This window comes from Lygodium microphyllum, chromosome 8 (genome assembly GCF_053477565.2).
Source record: "Lygodium microphyllum isolate KBCC chromosome 8, Lygodium_microphyllum_v1.1.10, whole genome shotgun sequence".
In the NCBI taxonomy this organism is placed as follows: domain Eukaryota; kingdom Viridiplantae; phylum Streptophyta; class Polypodiopsida; order Schizaeales; family Lygodiaceae; genus Lygodium; species Lygodium microphyllum.
Window position 1 is genome coordinate 92,612,617 of NC_141142.1, and position 11,365 is coordinate 92,623,981.

The window sequence follows — 11,365 nt, forward strand, 5'->3', positions numbered from 1 at the left end:
GCAGATCAAAGCATGAAAGAAGCCATAGGGATTGGGAGCTCTTCTTTCATCATGTCACACAACATAGTGCAAGGACAACAATTAATGGAGTCAAAGCTTAAAACTTTGAGTTCGCTGTTAAAGCAATCAAACTCTCTCAGGCTGCATACCCTCCAAGAGCTACAAAACCTGCTGACCCAGTATAGGCAGCCCATTGCACACTTGCAGCCTTTGAGCTGGTTTTTGCTTTGAAAACATTGGACCTAAAAACGAAAGCAAAGATGGAGGATGATAGAGAGAACCACCAAGTATTGTCTGTGTCTCCTCCCTGTTCTGCAGATGCTGCTTGCAGACCACCTTATTGCCAGGGAAAATATCATGCTGATGGAAGAGAATCACTAGTGGATTATTGCAAAGAAGCCGCATTACTTGATGGAATCAAACACACATTAGCTGACTATGAAGAAACCATCTTACCTGATGACCAAGTATATACTTCAGCTGGTGCAGAAGAAAATGCATGTACCTGTGAAGGTGAAGACAGGAGAGGGACAAAGCATGTAGATTGGTTGAGTTCCACAGCTTGCAGTAAGCCTGCATAAGTCCAGATTATAAGCTTGTGCATGGATGAGCAATCATGGGCTGCCATGTGTTTCAAAGTGCTCACAACAATTGCAGTCATGTTCTTCCCACAGCAATTGCAGTTATGTTATTCCCATCAAGCTCTTGAATGAGTTGAGATAGAGTGATTACTAGACAAATCGACATGTTGCTTTTTCACTGATTTCCTAATTTCCTGATTGTGGGTGAGAACCAGCAGGCATTTGACATGCAGGGAGACAGTGGCAGTCTAGTACTGATGCTTGAGGAAGGCAAGGAAAAGCCTAGCCCTGTGGGAATAATATGGGGAGGCACAATGAATCGTGGGTGCCTGAAACTTCAGAATGGAGATGCACTTGTGAATTGGACAAGTGCAGTGGATCTTGGGCGCCTCCTCAACCGTCTTCAACTTGATTTAATCACTAGCGATGCTGCTTTGGAAGGTAATTTCAGGAGCTTAGGCCACAATTTGTCAATGTGCTCTGTTGTTTGTATCTCTACACATTGAGAAGATTTAGAAAAATTCCCACTATAATTCCCATTGGAATTACGGTGACATCATGAGCTTTGTGAGGGAGGGACCGCATACTTGGCTAGGTGCTAGGTGCGATTGAGGGCAGGGGGACTGGTGGCCTAGGGTAGTTCATGATGTTGAGCACTATATGGAAAAACAAGAGAGAGCAGCCCCTTTCCCCACATGGGAACATGTCAAAAACTTCTTGACATGCTAATATTCTATATTGCTGCACCATTTTTTGATAATCAGTGTAGCTCGAAGTCCTCAAGAATATTTAATAGAAACATGTGCATGGTTTTCAGTTTAACAAAATAAGGAGAATTTCAGTGATTCAGGATTTCAAAGGTGTGCTGAAGCTAAGGAGTTGTTAATGTTAGAAGTAAGTGTTTATGCATCTCCTCTCTTGAAGATAACTATCCCTTTGAATTGCTGTCAATAAAAATTCCGAGTGCAGGAGAATCAAGCTCACGGTTCTTTGGCACCATGCAATTTGCAGAACCCAATCAGCATGCCTTTGAAAGTTTGAAGGTGAAGTCACAAGGTCAAAATTATCACCACCCCACCTCAAGTGAACCAGGGTACCCTGAGGTGCATGCAGGTGGAGGTGGAGTGGGGTTGAGACATGATTTGAATCATGCCAATCCTTCCTGCATTGACTTCATAAAGAGTTTCGACTCAAGAACACGTTATGATGACAAAAGTACAGATGTTAATGGCGAGGAGCTATCCAGTTGTGGGCTGGATCTTTATGGCGGGATGCAAAAAGAAGATGGATCTTTAGCAACTCCTTAGCTAATTAATGCATACTCACAGTGATGGAGTGTGTCAAGGAGACATTGATATTCACAAGTAGGTTGGAACCTACTTATGGCAGAGAACTCTTTAATCTACATTTAGGACTTGGGTTTTGTGTATGATTTTATCTGAGCAGGTACTAACTCCCAGTTACGTGTTTTATTACTCAATATCAAATTCTCTAAGAATCTTCAAAAGCAGGGATTCTTTTCTTTGGGCTCTAGGAGAACCATCCAATGCTAGCCTTTGCAAAGAGGAGAGAGAAGTAGGAAGGTTCAAGACAGATCTTTTGACTTCTCCTCCATTCTTTCACAAAGCCAAGAGGACTGCAGTAGAGTTTTCCTTCCCTTTGGTGGACCCAAATGTTAACAGTTTTACCAGCAAAGGTATGGACCTAGTATTCCTTATAGCCATTAGGCCCTCTGCACATGGTGCTAATATGGCAAACACTGCCAGGGCATCATTAGTTAAGCTTGCATTGCCATCAGTTAAGAGACTGACAAGCTTGCCCCATCTACTTGTAAATTTTTCAAATTTCCTGCAACAATGGAGGGAAGACAGTGGCCTTATTAGCAGACACATAAGGTTGTAACAAAAGGCCAAGACAACCCAAAGTGATCTTCTGGCATTTACTTCTCTTCTTATTCACTGTTTAAGAATATACACTCATGCTCAATACAGCCCATGGAACCTCATTCAAAAGATCACAATCACACCCAAAAGAGCTTGAATGACAACCCCATTCCCTACAAGCTTGAAATATATTCTGACATCAGCAGTTTCTAAGCAGTTGCTCTACCTCCAGACATCTCAAGGGAAGCAGCCTTCTCACTAACTATGGAGAATAATCATGACCTTCTTCAGGCTCATGCTGCAAGTCAGACTGTTGTGTATGCCCCTGATATCGTTGTTTGGATAGCTTCTCAGGAAGCAGGACATGCTGTAAGGTAGCAAGGGATTTCCTTCTGTCTTCCTATATGTCCTTTCTAATTGATCAGTGTTTTGTATTTTTCTCCTGGTAAAATGTTGAAGACCTGTCTACAGCATGCATCTTGGCCAAAGAAGAGTTTTAAACCTTAAGTCAGTATGCAGTTGCTTAGCCAATTCTATTTAAGCTAGTAGGAAAATTTTGATCTCTCTTAGTATGAATGAAGGACCAAATCAAGGCTCACCACATCAAATACTTTCACGATTGACAGCATCAAACTTGCTATGAGTTTGTCCTCTTTAACTCTCATCTACATGTCTTTTGTAGCAAGAGCTTGTTCTCTTTAACTCTCACGGTTGACCAGCTGGAGGCATATGGTGTGATGTTGATGTGGTAGAGTTCTCTTATTTTGGTATTCCAGCCGCAACCCCTAAGCAAGAGGTATACACAGAGCTGGCTGAAGGTTTAAGGGGCAATGACCCATCCATCGGTCCAGGATCTCAGGTAAAAAGCCACTGAATAACTTCAAAGTTTGAATACAAACTGCTTGTCTTGAAATTTAGTCATTCTATAATTTTACTTTTGTTTTGGAGGTGTGCATCTTACAACCAACTTTCTAAATTTTATCTCAAGGATCAGTTGCATAGCCTTAGAGCATGGTCATAATCTGGATGTGTCTACTCTTTTGATGTCATGCTTGTGGTCTTAGTTCAATTTTCGGATCAACTGTAGGCCCTTTTATGTAATCAAGATTGATGTCTTATATTGATCTAATAAACTGTTTAGTATTTTTTATTTAATTGAGTTGTATAAACTAGCATATCAGATGAGGGCATTTGATGCATTATGATAGTGTACAGTTTAGTGGCAGATTGATATGTCTACATTGATATTCGAGGGGCATCACTCTCGAATCTATCATCATTTTGTTTACCGATATACTCAATTGCAGCATGATGATGTCCATATTTGTGTATAGAAAATAGAAATGACCATCTCATGTGTTTCTATGTTTTTGGTGTCATTAGATGTTTTCCGCACATTTTTCCCCTCTCCATAAACTTTGAGAAATGCTGAGAGCGTGTACATGCTTCATCATATATCAATTAAACAACTGATGGTGTTTTTTACACTGTAGAGGTGAAGATTGGCAGATTTTTAGTTGCAATATATGTAAATAATTATTGCATCATTACTAGTTTGAAAATTTTGATACGGTTCTCTCTTTGGTGAATTTCACAGGTTGCAGGTCAGGAGACATTTGGTACACTTGGAGCCATAGTACAGAGTAGGACAGGGACTCCTCAGGTTGGGTTTCTAATAAATCGACATGTTGTGGTTGATTTGGACTATGCCAACTAGAAGATATTCCATCCTCAACTGCTTCGCACTATACCTGTGAGGCCGTAATCCTCAATTGCTCGAATTGAAAGCATTGTCATGGATCAAGAAAGCTTCCTGAAGGGCGCTTTTTAAGTGTTTTCTTGCTCGCTTCCGGGTCCGCAAGCGGCAGCCTCAGCATCAGCAGCAGGACAGATGCTGATGGCTTTCCCCAGCGGTCGCACCTTCCGAGATCCCTATTGTGTTGTGCCAATCAGATCATCCCCTTGGTAGCAGCAGTAGCTCTAGCGCTGGCACATCCAACAGCACCGAGATGTATTTCTCCAGAGAGGAGATCGACAGGTGCTGTCCATCCCAGCGAGACGACATCAACGTCCAAGCAGAGACGTTCCTCAGACACTCCTAGCTAGCACCACCTCGTGGTAAGCCCTGCTGTGATGCTTCTCTGCTGCATCTGGGGGAGATGGCGGCACTGGAAACAATGGTAATGGCACTGATGGTGGCGATTCCCACAAGAGTTCCCCCTTCCGAAGTTGTAAGAGAAGGTGATAAGGCACCTAGGGAAGCCGTTCTGAGGCAGAAGCAGGGGCCCAACTGGGTGTTCTTGCCTTCTATTTGTTGGCACAGCAAGGGCGAGAGGTCGATGGTAGGGACCTCGTGCAGGATGATTGAGGCATCACTATAGGGGCGATAGGGAGGGGGCAGTTTGAAGGGAGCAGGGACGTGATCGGCTTGATGAAGATGATGATTTGCATGGCCATGGCCGTCTTTTTCTTCCTCTGCCCCTGCCCCTACCCTCGCCTCTCTGCCTCTAGCGGCAGCTCTCTATGCAGTGCACATCTACAGCAGGGCGACTACAGATCTCAGTACCCTGCTGTGAAATCTTTCGCAAAAAAGATAGTACCATGAATTTCAATGTATCATATGCTCTAGATGGCCTATGTGATCCTGATGATCCCTCTTCCTTTTGGGAGTATGAAAGATCACCCTTCAACATGCCTGGATTTGCATCCCAGAATGGAATGCATGATTTCTTGGCACGTTCATAGAGCACATCAACTGTTGAGGGCTGCACATCCTCATCCCAGTTGATCAACTCACAGAAAATTGATTGTGCTCCACTCCATGAGCTCAAACAAATCAACCAAATTCCAGTGTCACACAGTTCTCAGCTGTCACCGAGCTTCGCATTGGATAAATGCCATGCTCCATGTGATTTGTCTCCTTTGATTCCTAAAAGAAATCACTCATATTTTGCTTATACTAGGTACAGTCCTGGAAGCTGTCATTCTACTCCAAGAAGGCTTGGGGAGCTAAAGACTTGGCTGTGGATGAGACAAGAACAACCATTTGTTTTCATGAAAGTGATTAGTTGCTTCCATCTAAAATCATGGTTGGAGAAGCATTTGGAGTGCCTGAGAAATCTGGTCAAAACTACATCATTCAAAAACTAGTTCAAAGGCCGAAGAAAACAGAAATTCATAACAAAAAATGCTCGATTGCAAGCAGCCTTGTCTGTTACTATTGTTACAGCTAGAATAGCAGCTTCAACATCAAATGAAAGAGATGCAAAGCTAGGCTTAGCTTTGGCCTCAATTGCTACATTATTGCAGCCCAGTGTGCTAGGCTTAGCTTTGGCCTCAGCTGCAAAAAGAAGATGGCTCTAATCCTTACAAGGAAGTGAGCTCATTCCTTTACACAGAGTTTAATCTTGTCATTTGAATGAATATGTACTTGGAATGGGCAGAGATTAATGATGCATTTTCTTACCTTTCCAATTCAACATCTTAACTTTGCAAGAATGTAGTGTAGCTCCTAAAGCGGTTTTACTCTATGCCTTAGTAGTATTTTGTTAACTAACTTGTGGGGTATAATTTCTCGTGCAAATGATGGAGCTTCTGGTCCGAATGGACTGTGTCGATTGTGAGAGAAGTGTGAGAAAGGCCTTGATTAACCTCAAAGGTACATGCAGTTTGTTCACTTTAATATGTTATGCTGCATGTGAATGTAAAGAGATTTAAGGTGTTAATGAAGACTGTGACTTATGACGCTCGTTAATCAACTAAACTGATTTGGAGATCACCAAGATTATTAGCTAACCAACTGATGAGATTAGGGGCGTTTATGTTGAATGGATCAGCCCAAACATTTCTGAATCCTCAAGTGGTTATTGCCTATCAATAGAGCTGTTTGAGGTGTGTTAAATCAAATGGGCCAGAGCTTCAGGATGGGTACAATATAGTTTGCCTCTCCCATGTAGGTTAGCAGAATCATACAATGTTGCCCTTGCTATACTTCATGTTATTTCCATCTGGGTCTGTGGCTTTTAAGAATAGGTCAAATCAATAAATTGTACATGTCTTATCACTATTAGGATGTTGCTAATAGGCTGATTTTTCTGTATGTAGGGAAATGTGATTGCTCGTGGGATTATTGAATGGTGTGATGGAGCGCCTCAGGTAAGGAATTATATAGTTGGCAAATGAAACTTGATTCTGCTCAAGCTAGAAAGAAGATATCTCTGAAAGAGTTGACTAGTATTTTTTACCATTGTAGTTCAAGGTACAATGCTGCACTTGTTGCACATTAGCAAGAAATGGATCCCTTTTAAAGACTTTAAATTAGGCTTATTGGCCACTTGTTGCTTAAAGGCTTTACAAATAGCATCTCAATAATATCATATGCTCTTTAAATCATGAGAGGAAGTGTAACTCTGCCAAGACCATAGCAAAGACATATTGTTTTTTGTATTTTAGATGACTCATGGAGTTAGATATAGAAATAATGAAAATCTTGAAGAAGCTTGAAGGAGATTGATGATGAAGTACTGAAACAGCAAAACACGGATCATGAAGTGACGTAATTTGCAGATGAAGCAGGGCAGATCTGAAATGCAGCAATTGAGATGCTACATGGCAGTCCACAATAAGTGGTCAACAGGCTTGGAGTGGAAATGTAGCAGCTCGACAGGTCATGTTGGTTGTAGCTGACTTGAAAGATCTCAAATAGTAATAGTTGAGGTGAGGATGATGAATTAGGAGAAAAACTAGTAGATAGAACCACATGTAGACTGTCATCAGTAGTAGGTGGAGGGCAATGAATAGGCTGCAGCAGCCCTTGGATCAGCAGGTTGTGATGGTTGGCTGAGAGAGAAGCTCCCAAGCAGAAGCTCATGTTATTGAACACTATTAGGGGAAACCAAGGGAAAACAATTCCCTTTTCCACATGGGAAAATTATGTCAAAAAAACTTCTTGTGATTGACTATATTCCATCTTGACATTTGATTTGTAGGCTCAGGAATAGAGAGATCATGAAGAATTTGGTCACTTCATGCGATAATCATGGCGAATTTGGTCAAGATATCCTGAACATCAGCAACCTCCTCGAGGTTAAGGCCAACATGACTACAAAGGATTCTGATCCATCTGATCAACCTAGCCATATCATGAATCAAGTGGATCAAGCTGATATTTCAAGGTCAGGTGGTATGATTAGCATATCCTTAAATTGGCCATGGACATCCATGCTACTTAGCAGATCAAGCCTAGGCAGCACTGGTCAAGAGCATGTGCTCTAACTCAACAACATGGGTGGATCAAGAGGCATGATTGGTGATGATGATCTGCATAATTTGTAGGATAACTTCAATTTGGTATCTTCTATTGCTAGACATGTTCAAGTTGATAACTCAGCAAATCTGAAGGCTCCAAGGTAAGTGGAATGGAGGTTTCTTGTTCTTTTAGTAAAAATCCTTCTGGGTTATGGGTTGAGGGTTGTTATACAAAACATTAAAAGAAGATATGATAGGAAAAGGAGGAACCTTTTCATGCTTTTGATGCATCTTTTTATCCCCATTAGTAAGTATGATACAATATGGTTCCATGAGCAAATAATTTAAATATCATTTCATTATTTGTCTTATTGTGGATCATCAGACAACAACGACACCCACAGTCACAACATCGTCAATGGATCATTAGACTGTGACGAGGAGGATAGATTAGATGAGGAATCAGATGCAGCAGCTATTAGGAAATGCGTTGAAATTTAGCAAGCCATATCCATAGGAGCCACATCGCTTTTGCTGACAAAGTACAAGTTTTTGGTTTATTTCATGGGCATATTTGCTGCTGTCATTTTCTTGTTCCTGGGATCTGTGAAGGGGTTCAGTACTAAGCCCCAGCCTTGCAAATACGATCCAAAGCAGGAATGTGCCCCAGCTCTCTTTACATCAATTTTCACTACAGTTGCATTTATATTGGGAGCTTTGACGTCCATAGTGTTGGGATTTTTGGGCATGATGATCGCAACATATGCGAATGTTCACACAACTTTGGAAGCCAGAAAAGGGATAGGCAAGTATTCAAAATCGCCTTCCAATCAGGTTCGGTGATGGGTTTCTTACTTGTTGCTAATGGCCTCATAGTTTTATACATCACTATAAAACTGTTACAACTTTATTACAAGGATGATTGGGAGGGCCTTTTTGAGGCCATCACTGGCTATGGGCTTGGATGCTCATCCGTGGCTCTATTTGAAAGGGTTGAAGGTGGAATCTATACCAAAATTGCAGATGTTGGAGCAGATCTTGTTGGAAAAGTAGAAAGGAATATCCTAGAGGACGATCCACAAGATCCAGCGATCATTGCTGACAATGTGGGTGATAATGTGGAAGATATTGCTGGAATGGGTTCAGATTTGTTTGGCTCCTTTACTGAAGCTTCTTGCACAGCTCTTGTTGTGGCTTCCATGTCATCATTTGGCACAAATCATGACTTCACTGCTATGTGCTTCCCCCTACTCATTAGCTCTATGGGCATTGTGGTGTGCCTCATCACAACCTTGTTCGCAACTGATGTGTTCGAGATCTCAAATCTAAGGGATATTGAATCTACACTGAAGAGACAGTTGCTGATATCCACCATCTTAATGACATTCGGTGCAACTTTTGTTTGTTGGCTGGCACTACCATCCACGTTTTACATGTATGATCCTAACGGTGGTGCAAAGATGGTTCAAAACTAGAAACTATTTTTTTGCATTGGAGTAGGGCTTTGGGCAGGGTTGGTAATTGGCTACGTTACAAAGTATTTCACCAACAATACATACAGACCAGTCGAGGATGTTGCTGATTCTTGTAGGACAAGAGCTGCTACCAATGTTATCTTTGGTTTGGCACTTGGCTACAAGTCTATAATTGTTCCAATATTTGCTATTGATGTTGCTATCTATGTCATCCATACCCTAGCAACCATGTACGGGATCACAATTGCAACTCTTGGAATGCTTTGTACCATTGCCACCTGTCTAGCCATAGATGCATATGGTCCCATAAGTGATAATGCTGGTATCGCAACCGGTCTCTGGATGACCATGATACTTCTTACACATCTCTCCACAAGAAGCACAGCCGGAGTATAGACTATGAGGCCTCGAAGGCTTTCAAGATGGACAAATTCCTCAACCATAGGACTTCTTCAAAGTCCAGCTTGCGGCATTAACAGCCCCCAGTTGACAGCACTTTGGGGGAGCGCTTTCTCAGATTAGAAGAGATGAAACTACAGATGCAAAGAGAGTCTGAGCGATTTCGTGATGATCTGGAGGCTAGGCGTACAAAGATGTTCCTAGAGTCCCAAAAGCAGATTGCTGAGATGTTTGCTTGGGCTCTGAGCAGCAATAAGAAAACTGATGAGCTCTTGTTGATGATTGTCGGTATTTTGTTCATCATTTGATTATTCTAAATGTTTCTTTCTTCTAGCTGATTTTTGGCTCTTCATGCTACGTTTTATATCATTTTATCTATATTACAGCTAATGCGTTGAAATTATTCTACGCTTTGTTTATAAAATTTTTTTCAAGCTGATGGGATGATATTTCATTTCATTCTTATTCTAGCTATTGAAATGTTCCAGCTGATGTTTCATTATTATTCTAGCTGTTGAGTTGTTCTAGTTGATGTTTCATTGTTTCCAGTTGTTGTTTGTCTATTTTCAGTTGATTCATCTCTTCAAGCTTATGTTTATTCTACTTGATGTTTTATCTATTCTAGCTAAGGAGCTGATGTTGCAGGTAATGTGTGCTCACTTGATGCACTTCTGGGGTTCCACTTACTCGTGTCTCTCTTCTCTTCTCTCTTCCTCCGTTCCTCGTCTCCCTCGCGCATTGTTCAACAGGAAGTTTGTAAGATGCTTCAAACCAGAAGGAGAAGTTGGTGAGCCCATAAAAGTATAAACAATGAATTCCTTGTTTTCACCTGCTCAATTTACTATCAGATGGTGTAAAGAACAAGGCAAAAAAGGTATGCGTGTTTTGATGTTTTACAAATGTCTCTTATGTTTCTAAACTTTGGTTTATTATGTGTACATAAAGGTAACAAAATCACAAATGATGGTACAAGAGATAATGGAAAAATGAAAGCTAAGGAGGTCATTGGCCCTAATGTCTCTTCAAATCATGATACAGGTATATGTCTTTTGAAAATTAAAATTTGTACATATTTTACATCTTGCTTTATTAGGTGATTCATTTTGAGATTAACTAGCTTTAATTAGTCTCTATGTCTAATTTAAAATGTTCATAGTTATTCATATTTTTAAACTTTGAGTAATTGTGTGTATATATATAAGTATAGATTAAAGAACAACAAAAGGTGGGAAAAGAGGTAATGTAAGAAAGGGAGATCAAGAGGTTACTCGCAATAATGTTTCTTCAAGTCAAGATGCAGGTACCAACTTTAAGGATCAAAAACTTGTACAAATTTAGTGACCCAAATTGATACAAAATATCTAATTACTTTCTTTTGTGTTATTGAAATTTTTCATAACCTTGTATTATCGTGAGCTTTGGTTAACTCTATGTATATATAGGTAAACAAGTTACTAAAGATGACACAAGAGACAATGCAAGAAATGAAGACATTGAGATTGCTTGCCTTAACACTTCTTCAAGCCAAGAATCGGGTATTACCAGCTTTCTTATGTTGATAATGAGTCATTTTTTGAAATGGTTATACTAACTAATGATATTTAATCACTTGAGTATCAATAGGAGTGATACGCATACCATCATATGATGATATCTATCGGCCATCCATGTTGAAATTTAGAGAAGAGGGTAGACAAACATTTATTACTTTGCAACATATTGGAGATTTAAGAGATAAAACAATCAAGACACACATGTTGCTTAATTAGTTTCTAGTTCT

At 40.5% G+C, this 11,365-nt stretch overlaps 1 long non-coding RNA gene and 1 pseudogene across 1 annotated transcript; both read left to right on the plus strand.

Annotated features, from left to right (window-relative positions):
- Positions 1-4,623: 4,623 nt before the first annotated feature.
- LOC148032601 (pyrophosphate-energized vacuolar membrane proton pump 1-like) lies at positions 4,624-9,893 on the plus strand (annotated as a pseudogene).
- A 569-nt stretch (positions 9,894-10,462) lies between these two features.
- On the plus strand, positions 10,463-11,121 carry LOC148032602 (uncharacterized). Its single transcript, XR_015691760.1, has 3 exons — positions 10,463-10,623; positions 10,793-10,885; positions 11,028-11,121. It is a non-coding gene; the product is annotated as an uncharacterized LOC148032602 (long non-coding RNA).
- The last annotated feature ends 244 nt before the right edge of the window (positions 11,122-11,365 follow it).